Below are 18,507 nucleotides of genomic sequence, written 5' to 3'. Positions count from 1 at the left end.
GCATTTAGTGTGTAAGCTATTTTTTATGGTAGAGAGTTAATAGCACTTAAAGTACATTATCGAAGACATCTGTGATAGAAAAATTTTGAAAATACTGTAGTGCTACCTGTTTTTAAAATTTTTCAAATGAAATTATTTTTATTGACATAATACTAATTTCAAATTATGCACACATTTTAGGGGTATAATTCACACTGACACAGGCCGGGGGCACTAAACTGACCAAAGCCCATATGCCCAAAATGTTTACCAATTACTGCCTGGGTTCTTCACCTGCTTGAACAATTCCAAGTCTGCTCAGGCTTAGGAAATATCAACAAAGGGATTTATTTAACAAACCAGGAAGAACAAGAGTTACTGAGGCCAATAATGGATGTTTACTTTACCCAACATCGAACCCAGTACTGTTTAATCTTGCACAAAGACCGGTATGGCATCTTCCTGCTATTGTGGACACATGGCAGCCAAACAATAGGCCATAAATACAAAACAAAATACAGCAAGAGATGTTTTTGGGATTGCCAAAATGTCCCAGTATAGCACCAGAAAAGTAATCCTCAAGACCACAGCAGTGAAATGACCTGCCAGATGACCACATTCACACATTTTAACAAGGCATTTGGCTCCAGTCTTCCTGTCCTCTCTAGGCCACACTTCTGCAAGACCTGTTTCTTTAGGTCTCCCTTTCTCTGCCAGAATTATCTAAACCTTTTCAAAATGACTACTTGGACAAGGTTGTACACAATGGCCTCTGCCATGTAGCCTGTACCATGTACGCACAAAGCCCAGCTCTATAAAGCCCTTATGGAGCTATCTAGGGTCCCCCACCAATATTGTGATGGCATACTGCTGCAGCCATAGCTCTGCCTTTCTAGCATGCACATGTGTGGAGTTCTGCTCTCATATGTGTGTGGTGCTCCCTTACATACTTTTTTTTCTTTGCTCTATCCCATTTTTAACACCTTTATGGGGTGCTATATTTTTATCAGCAAACCTTTCCATGGGACATCACCCATAACACTTTATGGTCTTCAGCTACCAATATCAACACCTTTTCAAATAAATGTCGCCATACCACACTCACTCTCTTAATAAGAGAGTTAATATTCTGGAGTATTCAGTAGAGGTACAAAACAGAGCTAAAAACCAGGCCTTTATCTTCTCCAAAGAGGAAATGGAGATGGCCAACCGGCATATGAAAAAGTATTCACCATCACTTGTAATATAAGGGAGATGCAAATTAAAACCACAATGAGATACCACCTCACACCAGTGAGAATGACACATTTAAAACAGCTAGTAACAACAAATGATAGTAAGATGTGGAGAAAAAGGAACTCTCTTGCTCTACTGGTGGAAAAGAAAACTAGCACAACCACTATGGAAAAGTGTTTGGAGGTTCCTCAAACTGCTAAAAATGGAGCTTCCATATGACCAAGCAATCCCATACCTAGGTATCTTCCCAAAAGACACAAAAACGCTGATTCAAAATACACCTGCACCCCATGTTTATTGCTGCTTTATTTACAATAGGAAATATATGGAATCAACCCTAATGCCCAAAGTAGATGACTGGATTAAAAAGATGTGGTGCATATACACTATGAAATATTACTCAGCAATCAAAGAAGATAAACACGTCATTTGCAGCAACATGGATGGAGCTGGAAAGGATCATGCTTAGTGAAATAAGCCAGAAAGAAAAAGAAAAATATTAGATGGTTTCACTCATAGCAGGAGTATAAAAGACCAGGGGGGGGAAAAATAATAATGAACAACTATATACCACTGACATTTTACGGGGGTGGAGTGGGGAATGAGGTCAAAGATGGGGGAGGGGGAAGAGCACTGGAATTTGGTGATGGCACATGGGTGATTGGGTGGCGAGAAGCCCATAGGGATTACAACTGAGATAGAAAAAGGCACAAAATGATGTAAAAATAAACTGTTATATATATATATGTGTGTGTGTGTGTGTGTGTGTGTGTGTGTACCAGGCCTTTAGAATATCAAACCAGAGGCAATTCTATACACTGAGAGAGGAAGAGAACCAAAGACCATCATTCTTTGAACCCTGAAATACGGCCCAGTTCTTCCACAGGTGTCACTATTGCTGCTTATATGCCCAAATAACTTTCTGCAATTGAGTTCTTTTTTTTTGGGGGGGGGTTATATACTTACCTGCCTTATGTTCTTAGTGAAGGTACTCATAATTAACACAATAGGTCTGAGAAGCAGATTATTGTTAAGTTGCAGTTAAATATAATAGATGATTATATATATGTATATATATATGTATAATTATAAGAAACTGAAAGATAAAAAAAGATTGCTAGCCTTTTCCTTGAAAATTATTTGAATGGGAATTTTTTCATATATAATTGATACAGGGCAGCAGAGGGCACTAAAACTGGCCAAGAACACTGCCAATAGTTTATTGGTCACCACCTGAGTTCTTCATCCACACAATCCACATACACGTTTGCAAGACTGCTCAAATTCAGAGAAAATTAATGAGATTTATTTAACAAACCATGGAAAAACTGAGAAACTGAGGCCAAAATTGGCCATATACATCAATAAAAGCACTATTTAGTGCTTTAAAATCCAAACACAAATCCTCCCAAGATAGTATCTTCCTGTCACTGCAGATCTGGAGCATGTGGCAGCCAGAGTGCAGGTTCGGATCCAACTCATGAAAACAGCAGCCAAGATGCCCCAGCACAGCTTCAGACAAACAACTTTGAAAACAGCAGCTGCATTGGCTGAACTACCTGACAAATGGCCACCCTTACAGGTCAGCAGCAAAATTGGGAACAGTTTCATTTGCTAAGCTGTCATGTTGGCAGCTAGAAGTTTCTCCATGTTCTTCAAAGGCCTTCTGGAAGATCTGCATAGTTAGTGCAGAAATCGCTGACCCCAGAGTTTTTCAAGATCCAAGATCACTGAATCCCAAACACTGAATGCTGGGGACTGCATCTGCATTCCTCATAGTTCTTATCAGAGTCTCCACCCTGACCAAAACTTTGTTCACATTTTCCCTGAGGCTATCCATCCTCACAGGCGTCCCGCTCCAGGGGGCGCCACTTGTAACAGTCTTTGGCTTCAGCCACAGTTTGCATAATGTCATTATTATTAATCTTAATGCTGTCACTGAAATATTGCTAGGTAATAAACTAGGGTTTAAGTTCTGACTCCTATATATATATATATATATATATATCATTTAGGACAAATTTACTCTTCTGGGTTTTAGTTTCTTTATGGTACTCACTACATCTCACATATTTATTTATTTGAAGACTAAATAATTAAATATAATTAATGCATTTATGTAAAATTTTCTGAGTAAACGCTTATTTAAGGCATAAATGTTTTGAATAAATGATTAGATTTATGATTTCAGATCACCTTTTAAGAACTCTTAGCAACATGGATGTAGATAAAAGGGATTGTGCTTAGTGAAATAAGTCAGAAAGAAAGAGGGAAAATATCAGATGGTTTCACTTATAAGAGGAATATAAGGGAACCAAATAAGGGATCGGGGAAATACAATTAAAATAAACTGGTAGGCAACTATAAATCAGAGACATTCTGTGAGGGGAGGGACAGAAGGATGAGCAGGATTAAAAATGGGGCAGGAAGAGCACAAGGGGCTTTATCAATGGTGCATGGGTGAATTGGTGGTTGGAATTCCATTGTGACTACAACTGGGAGGAGAAAGCAATCATTGTATAGAAATGAACAATGATATAAAATACATATAAATAAATTATATTACAAAATGTTTTTGTATAAACATATACATAACATTTACTACTTTAAAAATCTTATCATGGCCCTCCCTGGTGGTGCAGCGGGTTAAAGCACAGCACTGAGTAGCTAAAGCCACTTCCGCATGAGTTTGATTCCCGCCTGCCCCCGAGGTGACCACATGGTGTGGCAGACCTCTCCTGACCCGCCCGCTGCTCCCCTCAGCTTTGTACTTTGTCGATCTGCCTGTTCTGATCCCCACTCTGTCTCTGGTGAAGCCTCTCGCCGCCCCTGAGCCTCTGACCTGTACCCCAGTTCTGTATGTACAAATAAATAAATCTTTAAAAAAAATCTTATAAAATCCAGCGGCTTCTAAAGATTTTTTAAAAATTTATTTATGCATAGAACTGGGTTTAAGCCAGAGAGGTGAGGTGAGTGATAGGGTTCACCAGAGACAGAGTGTGGGGCAGAACAGGCAGATCTACTGAGATACTGAATAGAGCAGCAGGCAAAACGTGGGTTAGCACCCTGGCCAAGGATTGAACTAGGGTTGCAGTGGCTGGTGATAGCTTGATAGCACAAGACTTAACCACTGCACCACCAGTGAGACCCAAAATTCAGTGGCTTTTTAGAATCTGTGATGGATTTTTTTTTTTAAAGATTTATTTATTTATTCATACAGAACTGGGGTACAGGCCAGAGGCTCAGGGGCGGTGAGAGGCTTCACCAGAGACAGAGTGGGGAGCAGAACAGGCAGATCGACGAAGTACACTGCTGAGGGGAGCAGCGGGCGGGTCAGGAGAGGTCTGGCTCGCCATGTGGTCTCCTCCGGGGCAGGCGGCAGGCGGGAATCGAACTCATGCGGAAGTGGCTTCAGATTCTCAGTGCTGTGCTTTAACCCGCTGCGCCACCAGGGAGGGCCTGTGATGGATTTTTAAGACAACAAACTGCTCAGCAACTTTACAAAATATATTTCCACGTGGTAGATCTATTTTTAATATTTTGAGAAACCCCCATATTGTTTTCCATAGGGAATGAAATAGTCTACCTTCCCACCAGCAGTGTGAGAGTCCTTTTTTCTTCACACCCTCTTATGTATCTGCCTAAAGAATGAAGAAACACAGATTCAAAGGAGTATATGCCCACCTGAGTTCATTGCAGCACTGTTTACAATGCTCAATTTATGGAAAAATCTAAGTGCTCAAGGACAGATGAGTGTATAAACAAGTTGTGAGATATGTACATAATGGAATTCTACTCAGTTATAAGAAGAGATGATATCTTGGCATTTGTGAAAACATGAAAACATCTGTGAAAATGCCAAGGTGGCATTTAAATTCTATCTTGGTTAAAACATAATGGGATTAAGCTAAGTGAAATGAATCAAAAGGAGAAAGATAAGCGCTAAATTATTTCACTTACACATGGAAGTGGAAGTTGTGTAGACGTAAATGTTTTCTCACTTGTTAATTTCAGCTCTACAAACAAAATATAACATCATGTATGGGGAATCACACTGTTCCTGTTAATAGGCTCAGTTCTTTACATTTTTTTCAGACAAGTAATCAACACTAATTCTAATACACAGAAAGTGAATTTATGCAAACTTTACAATAACTCCAAAGTGATACTTTTGTCCACATATCCTTTTATTATGATCTTGCCAGATTACCCACAAAGCAGGATATTTATGGAGAAACCCCAACCTCTGCTATGGACATTTTTGCCTTCTCTTTCCTCTGGAATGGCAGCTTTCTGCTTCAATATCTTCATCTGCAGGCATTGAATACCAGCTGGGATGGAGATTAATCTCCCATTTTACGAGTGTGACAGTCATTCTTTCCTTTCACCAGTTCATTTCTATGGAATCCAATGTTTGTTATCAGATTGCAGCCATCTGCTTTTGCCTCTCTGCCTGCCAAACAGATTGGAAGTGTCACCATGTGGGAAGTTCTGAGTCAAAGAAGAAAAAGAGTTAGAGTAACTACTCCTGTGAAGCATGTCCCTGTGAGCACTTGAAAAGAGATGGTAAGATATAGTGGGAGGTAGAAATGTAAATAATGTTTGGTTCTAGTAAATGCATATGTCCTCAAGTAACACCAACATATTGATCCTTCCTTTCTTGATTCCTTAGGAAGACATGCCAATTATCAATGGATTCCCATGGTATTCAGAGCAAAAGTCATATGTCCTACCTATCTGTCTCTCCAACCCCTTACCTATATGAACTTATCTCCTGCTACTCTCCCCTTATTGGTTCCTCTCTGGGAAACTGGTTTTCTTAATGTTCCTCAGATATACAAGTTATGCTCCTGTATCCTGACTAGGATCATCCCCTAGATATCTACATTGTTGATTACCTTATGTCCTTCAGGTATTTGCTCCAGTAATTCTGCAAAGTTGAATTTTAAGTACTTATTGTACTTAAACTTTTAAACATACCGTCCCTACTAGCACTAGTTATCCTTTCTTTTTTTATTTTTTATTTTTCTTAATAATATTTATCACCAACTTATATAGTTTATATTCACTTACTCATTATCTCCCTCCCTTCCACTAGATCGTAGACTCCATAAGTGCACAGACTTCTGTTTGGTCATTGTTCTAGACTTAGTACCTAGAATAGTACCTGGCATGCAGCACATGTTCAGTAAACACTTGTTGGATGAATGGTTGAATTTGCATTTGGAAAAAACACATGTATCAACCAAACCAAGAGTGAGTCTGAGTTAGTATGAGATGCATTTATTGATTATCATGAAATCTGAGCTCAAATTATGGGTTTGTCACTCTGTAGATAAATTAACCTGAAATATAATATTTTTTCAAGTAATATTTTCCTAAACCATTTATTAAACAAACATTCTTTATAACACCAACAGGAATGTAACCTTTATGATATGCTAAATTTCCAAAAGTATTTGAACATGTTTGAGAATTCTGTTTTCTTCATTAATGAAATACCATTGTTTTACATCTTTGTTAATATTTTGACAATATAGGATTTCCTCTCTTAGATGTAGTCATTGTTGCACTCCTAAGGCCAAAGCTCCAGTGATAGTTTGCCATAGTCAAGTATTCTATATTTTTGTTCATATTATTTCTTTATTGTTTTTCCAGTGTCAAGCTGCCTTAAACTTTTAACTGTATAATATTTTCTACTATATATATCTGATAGAGGGCTCTCCCTGGTGGCACAGTGGGTTAAAGCACAGCACTAAGACGCTAAAGCCACTTCAGCATGAGTTTGATTCCTGCTCCAGAGGTGATGCACTTGGCACAACAGACATTTCCTGGCCCTCCTGCTGCTCCCTTCAGCAGTGTACTACATTGGTCGGCCTGTCATGCTCCCCACTGTCTCTCTGGTGAATCTTCTCACCACCCCTGCACCTCTGGCTTGTACTCTAGTTCTGTATGCATAAATAAATAAATCTTTTAAATAAATCTAGTAGGGATAAAAATCCTTTTCTCCATCTCTCACTGCTCATGTCTTCCATGATATAACACCTCTAATTCAGAACTCATATAATATAGATCTAACCAGACATTTCATCATTGATTTTTTTGATTGAATAGTTTTTAATATTTTTGAATACAGAATCCTATATATTTCCAAATAAAATAATGGTAATTATATAATATTCAAACTTCTATATCGTTCTACTATAAGATTACACTGACCAATATCTCCAGAACATGATTAAGTAATAATGGAGATAATTTACATTCAACTATTATTTCACTTAATGGAAATAATTTTAATGTTATGCCAATAAAGATTATTCAAGAATATATGTGATATGAATCCATGTTTTATCTTTTTACAGAAGTAAGTAATGCTGTTTGTATTTTGTCAAATAACTTTTTGGAAATTTTAAGGCATCAAATCATTTTTTTTCTCTTCTGAGTTAGTAATATGGAGCATTATATTAATATATTCCTTAGTATTAAGCCATTATTACATTTGTGAGGCAAACTCTACTTTATCTTGGTATAATTACTCCAGCAATTCTGTATATACTCTTTTTTTTTTTCATAATGGCAGAGTTCAAAACTCTTTGAAGATCAAAAATAATTCATCTGACAGCAAAACATGATCTGATCTTATACAAGCTTATTTATAGATTTAATTTATCCTTACTAGTGATATTTTATATGTTTTTCTACTGAAATATTAAAATATCTTTGATATATGTTTTGCTACTGAAATATTAAAATATCTTTGAAGTGCTATGTTTCCTCAGACACTAATCTGAAGGTGGTATAATGAGCTACATAAACCATGCAAAGATCACATTTGTAATCTCCAAAATACTAGAACACGTTTGTCCCTGGTAGTTTCTTATAAAGGATTACAAAGATATAATTATGTGATGGAGTTGAAGACGACTGGAGGCAAAATAATCAATCTTTCAGTTTGGCCTTGAATGCTGAATGGTTGTTTGCTTGAGAAAGAATTGAATAACATTCCTAATGAGGGCATTTCTTTTATATGGAAATAGAATGACTATCAAATTTATATGGAGGCAATAAGAGCCAGGTCTCGGATGCCTAAAACTATCTTGAGGCATCACACTTCCTGGTAACACACTTCAACCTATATTACACAGCAACAGTAATTAAAACACTATGGTACTGAAAAACAAAGAGAGAATCTCAGGCCAATGAAATAGAATTGAAAGTTCAGTAATAAGTGCATACAAAGATGAATTAATTTGTTAATCTTTGACAAAGGAGGTATGGCCATAACAATGGAGAAAAGAAACCCTCTTTAATAAGTGATTTTGGGAAACATGCAAAATCATAAAGATGACACATTCTTTAATTCTATACAAAAATAATTACAAAATCATTCAGGATTTGGACATAAGAATAAAAATCATAAAATATTTGCAGTAATATATAGGGTACATACTACAGTACATCTACAAGGATGCATTTTGGAATACAATCTTAACAGCAAAGAAAACAAAAGCAAAAATAAACAAGTGAGACTACATCAAAATTAAAAAGCTTCTTTACCTCAAAATAAGCCACCACAAAACCAAAATGTCAACTTACAGAGTGGGAAAAAAATATATCTGCATACAATAAATCTGACAAAGGTTTAATTTCCATATTTAAAAACTGTTCTTCCATAATTTAACAACAAAATGAATCAAATAGAAAAATAAATGAAGACCCTTAATAGACAAGTTTCTTATGAAGGTATTCAGATGGCATACAACTTTATAAAATTGTTAAAAACTACTTATTATAAGGTTAATGAAAATTAAAACCACACTGAGATACCATCTCACCTCTGTGAGAATGGAACATATAAGTAGGATGGAATAAACAAATGTTGGCAAGATTGTGGTAAAAAAAAAGGACTTTCATGCACTGTTAGTAAGGATGCAAATTGGTATAGTCCTTATGGAAAACAGTATGGAGACTTCACAAGAAAATAAAAATGGAAATTCTGTATGACATAGCAATATCTTTGTTTATCCAAGTGATATGAAAAATCTAATACAAAAAGATTTATCTATGCCTATACACATAACAACATTGCTCACAATCACCAAATCATGTAATCAAACCAAGCACCCTTCAACAGATTATAACTTAATTATATAAAATGTTTTATGCATATTTATTTACATACTGACTATATTTCTACAATAGGAATGTCTTAAGTATTCTTTATTTGCTGTAAAAATTTAGATAAGTCTTTGAAATTCACTCTTTCCATTTCTACAACATTCATGCTGTATTGATTTGGCCCATTGCCGCCAGGTTTATAGAGCTGAAATGTGACATGTTCCTGGAAACAATGTCCTGGGAAACCTACTCCTCTCATTTCATGCTAAATTTTCCTCTCTCTGAAAGTAGCCTTGCCTTTCCTAACCTCTTTGGAATTCTGAGGAAAACAATGTACTTCATATATCTATAAAAAATTATTGAATTCTGTCCCTCTAAACAGAGGAAGCATGTAGTTTCTGAGATGCACAGTCTGTTAATTAGAACAAAGTCATAGTAAACAGATGATGGTAGATTCTGGTGCCAAGAGGAATGAGCAACTATATCCTTACTTACAATCTAGTGATGAAAACATTGCAATGATTAATTCAGGTACACTGAAAAAATATCCCATAAAATGTGTTAAGTGAAAAGATGAAGATAAGCATGGAATAATGTTAGGAGAACACTATTTGGGAGAACCTTGACCAAAAGGAGTGAAAGAAGAAAGAAGAATGGTGAGTGAAGTCATGAAAGATGACTTAAAGTATGAACAGAAGTTGTCAAGCCACAAGGAACAGTTCATACTAGAATGGTATAGGAGCATTTCAGGAATTAGGAAAACCCCAGACAAAAGGCATACATCAAATATATACACTAGATTTAAAAACTACACTTTTATGTAATAAGAATAAAATTGAAAGCAAGAAATGTTGAAAAGGAAACAATTGATAGACAAACCAAGAAGCCCAGAGAACAATGGAGAAGCACCTAGACAACTGACTAATGAAGTAAGAATGATTGATGGGTAAACATACTTTTATAGGAATATACTGCATGTGTTTGCTCGTGGTATAGTAGAAAACAGGGAAATTAGTCAGCAATCTAAGTAAGAAATCATGTGAGCCTGAATCCAGCCATAGCCAAAGAAGTTGCACTTGTTCTCCATATCTCTAGAAGTAAAAACATTGGCAAACTGGTTAGGTGGGCACAGGATTGCCAAAGAAATTATTGTGACCATTACATTTCAGATGTTACAAATATGACATAAAGAATTTTTAAAATTCTACTCGTCCCTTTTTCTCTCTTTGTATTCTGGCATCACCCATCAAACTGTGCCCAGTAGAGACTTTAAATGAAAAAATCCTCTCAATCTCAAGAGTACCCTCTCAATGGAATTAGCAATGTTCCTATCAAGGTTGACTGGAAAATTAAATTAAAGCTATTAGATAAAATTGATTTGTGGTGGTTCTGGAAAAAATCTTGACACACCCCTGAGCCTGCTTCTTTCATTGATATCTGCTACCTATGAAAGCATTGGGGTTTTTCTAAATTATTTTGACATAATATTATTTCCTGATCAACCCTTATAGTCTCTGATGATCCAGTTTTTGTAGTGGCTGCAAATTTTTTTTTTAACAAATAAGCTCTGAGGAGTCTTAATAAAAAGCTTATTCAATATAGTAATTTTCAAGATTTTTTTTTTGGTCAAAGCCACATTCTTACTTGCTTTTCAAAAATGAAGTGCCATATTTTTATTCTTATTAATATTTTGACAGTTTTTCTCCCCTCAAGAGTGATTACTTCAGCTCTCTGCACACCAAAGTACCTATAGTCCACCATAGTCAATTGTGCTATTCCTCATCCAGAGGAGTCAGAGCAGAAAAAAGGAGAAGGAGAGGACTGAGAACACGAAAATGTTTTGTTTCCTCACAGAATATTTATGAAAATCTTTTTAAAAATATTAGTTTTTGGCGTGGCAGACCTCTCCTGACCTGCCTGCTGCTCCCACTCTGTCTGTGGTGAAGCCTCTCACCGCCCCTGCACCTCTGGCTTGTAACCCAGTTCTGTATGCCTAAATAAGTAAATCTTAAAAAATATATTTTTAACTGAAGTAATATTGAGGTACTTCCATCAGGTATGAAAATCATGAGTGTCACTCAGCCTAAAAACTCCTCATTGGTGGCTTCAAGTTGGACACTTGGGTGATCGCTGAGTTGCAAACTTGGTGGGCATATGCCTAATCAGCTGGCTTCCCTGTGCCTGCCTGGCTCCACACCCCTGATGCTGCAAGGATGCTGTACCTTCCCCAGCCAGGACATTGGTGAAGTATCTTCTGGGGCAAAATATGCTCCAGACTTCCTGGGACCAAATTTATGCTAACTTTTGACAGCAGTAAGCAAATCACTATAGCAAGAATGTGTTGACTTAAGACGTAGTACACTGGGAGGTGACACCTGAACAGAATCTCCTGCCTGGGAGACTCCTGACCAAATCCACAATGATGCTAAGCAGAGAAACTATTTCTTGACAATGTTTCTCATTTGTTGTAAATCCTGGTGGATTCTATTGTGAACCCACATAACAGGACCATGATGACTTTCAACTGGAAAATCAGTCACACATGACTGATGGTGGTGGAGGAATAATGTGTTTACTGTGTGAACACTGATAACAGCTACTGGATTGAAATCCACTGGAAGTCTGGCAGTCTTGAATTGCATTGGCATCTTCAGAATTGTCCATAAAAAATGGTTTGCTCAATGGGGGGGGTGGGGAGGGAAGTGCACGGTATTATGGTGATGGCACACGGGTGACATGGTGATGGAAAACCCACAGGGATTACAATTGAGATGGGAAAAATGTACAGAATGATGTAAAAATAAACTGTTATAAGATAAAAAAAAAATGGTTTGCCCATTTCAAATGTAACACAAACTATGAAGGGTTTTGAATACATCTTGCCCAAGCTTCCAGATAAAGGCCCTCTAAAACCCTTGTTGAGTAAGCCAAGAGTGCCAAGGATAAGGTAAAGAGACAGCACTAGCAGCTAAATAAAGGTAGCCACTAAGAAGCAATAGCAGAGCAGCAGCAGCAGCAATTTTTTAACAAAACCAAGCCCTCATGCAAAAGTATGCCAGACCACCTGCTCAAATCCTTCTATTTCTCCCGCTTGCATTTCATTGTTAAAAGTCAACTTCCAGCCCCATCTAATGTCTGGGTGCCACCCAGGGAATATCTACTCTTTGGCATCCACAGTGCATCTGCCATGGTAACACTGTCTGAGCCCAGCCTTCTTATTTCCACTAACTGTTCAGCTGAAAACAGCCTCCCACCCAGTGGTGCAGTGACTTTCTCAGTACACAGGCAGTGCACAAGTGAAGAGTTGAAATGCTAGATTATCAGCTCCAAAAATGTAGGGACTTTTGTTTTGTTCTCTGATGTGTTGCAAATACCTAGAACAATATCTGGCAAATAGTAGGCACATAATAAACAGGCACTTATTAAATTCATTCAGCCCCAGCTTGGGAGGGTCAAAAATAGTGTACTGCATTGCAATTTTGGGAATGTTAGTAGCAAGCAGCAAGTTTGATTTGCCTCAGCTTCATTTAAAATGAGAAAACAGTGTGGTGTAAAAGCAGAGGGAGGGCTCCAATATCAAAGTGAAAAGTGGGTCCCAGGAAACTGAAGACCTGCCTGCATGGCTGTTGGAAGCCAGTTACCCTACTATCCCCTTCCAGAACTGAGTACAGGCAGAGGGAGGGCTCCACAAACAAGGGTGAGCAAGAAAGGGCAGACCTGCCTGTAAGACTGTTGGAAGCCATAAACCCTATACACTCCCTTTCAGAAGACAAGGGAAGGGTGCCACAAGTAAAAGTAAGCAGTGGGTCCTAAGAAAGCACAGGCCTGACTACAAGGCTGTTGAAGGCAGGCTACCCTATGACTCCCTTTCAGAACTGAGTAAAGGCAGAGGGAGGGTTGCCCTATAAAAGTGAGCAGTGGGCCCCAGGAAAACACAGGACTGCATGCAAGGCTGTTGGAGGTGAGAGATTCTGTGTGACCCTTCTGTAACTGAGTAAATGCAGAGAAAAGGTTCCAGAACAAAAGTTAAGAGAAGCATGTAGGAGAAGAGAATAGCAACATACAGAGACTTGATGACCTTCAGGGATCACCCTTGTTTGTGGAGCCTCCCTCTGCCTTTACTCAGTTCTGGAAGGGGATAGTAGGGTAACTGGCTTCCAACAGTCATGCAGGCAGGTCTTCAGGGATAGCACCCATCCACAGCATCAATATCCTTGTGAAGTCTGGGCTCACAGCACCAGACTAATTTTCGCCATCATTTCTTGACATTCTAGTAACATCCTGAAGAGGTGCCCACCAGTAACATTGGCACAATGGCCCGGGACAAAGAACAAAGTAGAAAACAAAAGGGAGAACTAAGTAAGTCCTTTGGGGAAGGACATACCACAAAAGAATATCAGTCATCAGGGCTCAACAAAAATGACATGGAAGAAATTCTCCATCTGATAGATAATTTAGTATAGACTGAAGTCTGGGATGTGATGCCCCTGTTATCTTTTGTTTTAGTCAGAGAGTTTTGGCTATTTGAGGTTTTTTGTGGTTCCATATAAATATCATTAATATTTGTTCTATTTCTTTGAAGAATGTCATTGAATTTTTTATTGGAACAGCGTTGAATTTGAAAATCACTTTGGTAGGATGGCCATTTCAAAGATGTTAATTCTCCTGATCCATGAGCAAGGGGTGTCTTTCCATTTCTTTGTGTTTTCTTGTATTTCTTTTTTTTTTCATTTTTTTATTACAAAAGTTTATTTTTACATGTTTTCTTGTATTTCTTTTAACAGTGTTTTGTAATTTTATTTGTATAGGTCTTTTACCTCTTTTATTAGGTTTATTCCAAGTACTTCATTTTCTTTTTGTTTCGATTTTAAAAGGGACAGTTTTTTTTTTTTTATTTCCACTTCGTCTGATTGTTTGTGTATAGGAAGACTACTAACTTTTGTGTGTTGTTTTTATATCCTGCTACTTTACTATACTGGTTAATTAGTTTTTTCTATGGAATTTTTAGTGTTTTCCATGTAAATTACATATCATCTGCAAATAAAGATAATTTTACTTCTTTCCCTATCTGGATTCCTTGTATATCTTTTTCCTGTATTGTAATTCTAGCTAGAATTTCCAGTATTATGTTGAAGAGCAGTGATGATAGTGGACATACTTGTCTTATCCCTGATCTTAAAGGAAAGACTTTCAGTTTTTCTCCATTAAGGGTTTGTCATACATGGTTTTTATCATGTTGACTTATGTTTCTTCCATTCCAAGGTTTTTGAGGGCCTTTATCATAAATTGATTACATTATATGCATTCCCTCTCTGCATCTATTGATATGATTATATATATTTTTTATTTTTCTGTTGGTTGATCTGATGGATTATATCAATTGGTTTTCAGATGTTGATCCATCCTTGTGCCCTTGGAATAAAACCCAATTGGTCATGGTGTATTATTCCTTCAATGTGTTGTTGGATTCTGTTTGCTAAGATTTTATATATATGTGTGTGTGTGTGTGTGTATGTATGTATACATATATATATAATCTTACATAATATATATATTTTTAAACCTTATATTATATATATATATATATATATAATTTATTTTTCATAAAGAACTGGGGTGCAGGTGAGAGGTGCATGTGCTGTGAGACAATTCACAGAGACAGATTGCAGAGCACAATAGGCAAATTGACCAAGTATACTGCTGAGGGAAGCAGTAGCATGTCAGGAGAGGCCTGTCTTTTAACTAAGATTTTATTTAGGCTTCTGCATCAGTGCTCATTAGAGAGATTGGTCTGATATTTTCTTTTTTTGTGTTATCTTTATTATGCTTTGGTATGATATAGGCCTCGTAGAATGTATCTGGTAGAATTTCTTCTTTATCAATTTTTTTTTTTGAATGAGTTTGTGCAGAATAGGCACTGGGTCCTTTCTGAATGTTTGGTAAAATTAATTTGTAAATCCATCTGGTCCTGGGCTTTTATTCTTGGGGAGGGTTTTAAACACCACTTCAATGTCATTTCTTGTAATTGGGTGGTTTAGTTGTTATATTTCTTGTTTATCTAGTTTTGCATGATTGTAAAGTTGTAGGAATTTACCAATCACGCCTAGATTTTTTAACTTGTTTACGTATAGCTCTTCATAGTATTCTCTGATTATTTTTTTGATTTCTGCTGTATCTGTTGTTATTTCTCATTTTTATTTTATGACCCTGTTTATTTGTGTTTTCTCCATTTTTTTTTTTTTTTTGCAGTCCCCTCTGGGAGTCTGGCTTGAGATTTTTCTGTTTTGTTTACTTTTTCAAAGAACCAACTTTTGATTTCATTGATTGTTTTCTAACATCTATTGAATTTATTACTACTTTGACTTATTATGTCCTGTCTTCTACTGGCTTTTGGGTTATATTGTTGTTCTTTATCCAGGTTATTTTTTTTAATATATTTTATTTATTTATTCATACAGAACTGGGGTACAGGCCAGAGATGTGGAGGGTGAGAGGGTTCACCAGAGACAGAGTGGGGAGCAGAACAGGCAGATCTAAGAAGTACACTGCTGAGGGGAGCAGCAGACGGGTCAGGAGAGGTCTGCCACGCCATGTGGTCACCTCCCAGGCAGGCGGGGATCGAACTTATGCGGAAGTGGCTTTAGCTTCTTAGTGCTGTGCTTTAACCCGCTGCGCCACCAGGGAGGGGCAGGTTATTTTTTTTTTTAAGAATTATTTATGCGGCCCTCCCTGGTGGCGCAGCGGGTTAAGGCACAGCACTGAGAATCTGGGGCCACTTCCGCATGAGTTCGATTCCCGCCTGCCGCCTGCCCCGGAGGAGACCACATGGCGAGCCAGACCTCTCCTGGCCCGCCCGCTGCTCCCCTCAGCAGTGTACTTCGTCAATCTGCCTGTTCTGCTCCCCACTCTGTCTCTGGTGAGGCCTCTCACCGTCCCTGAGCCTCTGGCCTGTACCCCAGTTCTGTATGCATAAATAAATAAATCTTTAAAAAAAATTAAAAAAAAAGAATTATTTATGCATACAGAACTGGGGTAAATGTCATTGGTGCAGGGGCACTGAGAGAACTCATCAAAGACAAATTGGGATGCAGAACAGACTGACTGAACAATTACATTGCTGAGAGGAGCAGCGGGTAGGTCAGGAGAGGTCTGACAGGCTATGTGGATCACCTTGGGTGTTGAAGATCAAATTCATGCTGAAGATGCTTTAGCTTCTTAGTGCTGTGCTTTAACCTGGTGCACCACCAGGGAGGGCCTATCAGTTTCTTAAGGTGGGAGATTAGGTTTTTATTTTGAGTTGCTTATTTCTTTATGTAAGCCATTATTGCTGCATATTTTCCTCTTACAACTTTTTTTAAAATATTTATTTATTTATGCATACAGAATTGGGGTACAGGCCAGGGGTGCAGTGGTGGTGAAAGGATTCACCAGATATAGAGTACGGAGCAAAACAGGCTGACTCATGAAGTACACTGCTGAGGGGAGGAGTGGGCAGGCCAGGACAGGTCTGCCATGCTATGGGCATCACCTCCTGGGGTGGGGGTCGAACTAATGCTGAAGTGGCTTTAGCTTTTTAGTACTGTGCTTTAACCCTCTGAGCCACCAGGGAGGGAACCTCTTATAACTTTTTAATGTGTCTCATACTCTTTGGAGAGTTGTGTCTTCACTGTCATTCTTCACAGTTTTTTTTTTTAAATTTCTTCTTTTATATCTTCATTTATCTATTGGCCCTCTATCAGTTTGAATTTCAATCTCCACAAGATAGGTGTGTTTCTTGCCTTCTTCACATGGCTCATTTCTAATTTGATTCCTTTATGATCAGAGAAGATAGTATGATTTTGATCTAAGTGTATCTATTGATATTTCTCTTGTGTCCCAGTATGTGGTAAGTCCTTGAGAATGATCCATGTAGATTTGAGGAAAAAATTGTATTCAGGTTTTTTTGGGGGCATAGTGTTCTATTGATGTCTGTTAGGCCCATGATTTCTTGGGCCTTGGTTAGAACTTTAGAGTACTTGCTTATTTTTGCTCTTATCAACCCGTCCATTGTTGAGAGTGGTGTATTGAAGTCTCCTACTACATATGTATTTTCTCTAATATACATTTTCATAGATGACAATAGTTTCCTGGTATATATTGGTGCTCCTTTATTTGTTATGTATATGTTATATCTTCTTACTGTACCGTCCCCTCAATCATAATATAGTGGTCATCTGTGTCTCTTTTAACATTTTTTAGTTTGAAGTCTACTTTGTCTGAAATAAGTACAATTCTCCTGCCTTCTTTTTTGTTCCATTTGCTTTTAGGATGCTTTCCATCCTTTTATTTTCACTGTTTTTATCAGTTATTGTTATATGTATCTCCTAGACAGTGAAAGTTTTGGTTTTCTTACTCCGGCCTGCAGCACTGTATTGTTTTATTGGTGAGTTTAAACCATTTACATTTAGTGTTAATATTGACATATTGGCACCTATATTTGCCATTTTGTTTGCCATTGGTGCTTTTATTCCTTGTTTTGATTTGGTCTTGCTTTGGCATAAGGACTTCTTGTAGCATTTTTTGGAGTAGGAGTTTATTAGTGACAAATTATGGAGTTTCTGTTTGTCTGAGAATGTCCTCATTCTTTCCCCATAGAGGAAGGAGAGCTTTGCAGGATAAAGTATCCTTGGTTGTCATTTGATGTCCTGGAGTTTGTTAAGTACTGGTTTGCATGTATAGGCTATTTATTGGTTTTCATTTATATGTTATTTATTTTTCCCTCTTGACAACGTCACTATTTTTCCTTGTCTTGGATTCTTGGGAGCTTTACTATTATGTGTCCTGCTGTATTTCTCCTTTAATTATGGTAGTTTGGAGTTCTCATTTCTTGTATGTCTGATTTCATTTCCTTCTTCATAGTGGGAAATTTTCTCCAATTGTCTCTGAATATTTTCTCAACTCCTTGGCCTTTCTCCTCACCTTCTGGGAGATTTAAAACTCTGATATTTCCTTTCCTTATGGTGTAGATAGCTTTCAAAGTGTTTCTTTATTCCTTTTCCTTTTTACTTCTCTTTCCTTTACTATTTTGATTGTCTTTATTTCTGTCTTTGATGTATTGTTTCTTTTTTCAATTTCATCCATTCTGTTTTTTGATTTTCCCAGAATTATTTGTCTCCTCTAGTAATTTTTTGA

At 37.4% G+C, this 18,507-nt stretch overlaps 1 pseudogene; it reads left to right on the top strand.

Moving 5' to 3' along the window:
* The first annotated feature begins 9,782 nt into the window (after positions 1-9,782).
* LOC101632543 lies at positions 9,783-17,994 on the top strand (annotated as a pseudogene).
* Positions 17,995-18,507: the final 513 nt, after the last annotated feature.

The sequence above is a fragment of the Condylura cristata genome, unplaced genomic scaffold (genome assembly GCF_000260355.1).
Source record: "Condylura cristata isolate star-nosed mole 26May11 unplaced genomic scaffold, ConCri1.0 scaffold00043, whole genome shotgun sequence".
NCBI classification, from domain to species: domain Eukaryota; kingdom Metazoa; phylum Chordata; class Mammalia; order Eulipotyphla; family Talpidae; genus Condylura; species Condylura cristata.
The sequence above is the reverse complement of the archived record's forward strand: the minus strand, read 5'-3'. Positions and strand labels throughout refer to the sequence as shown.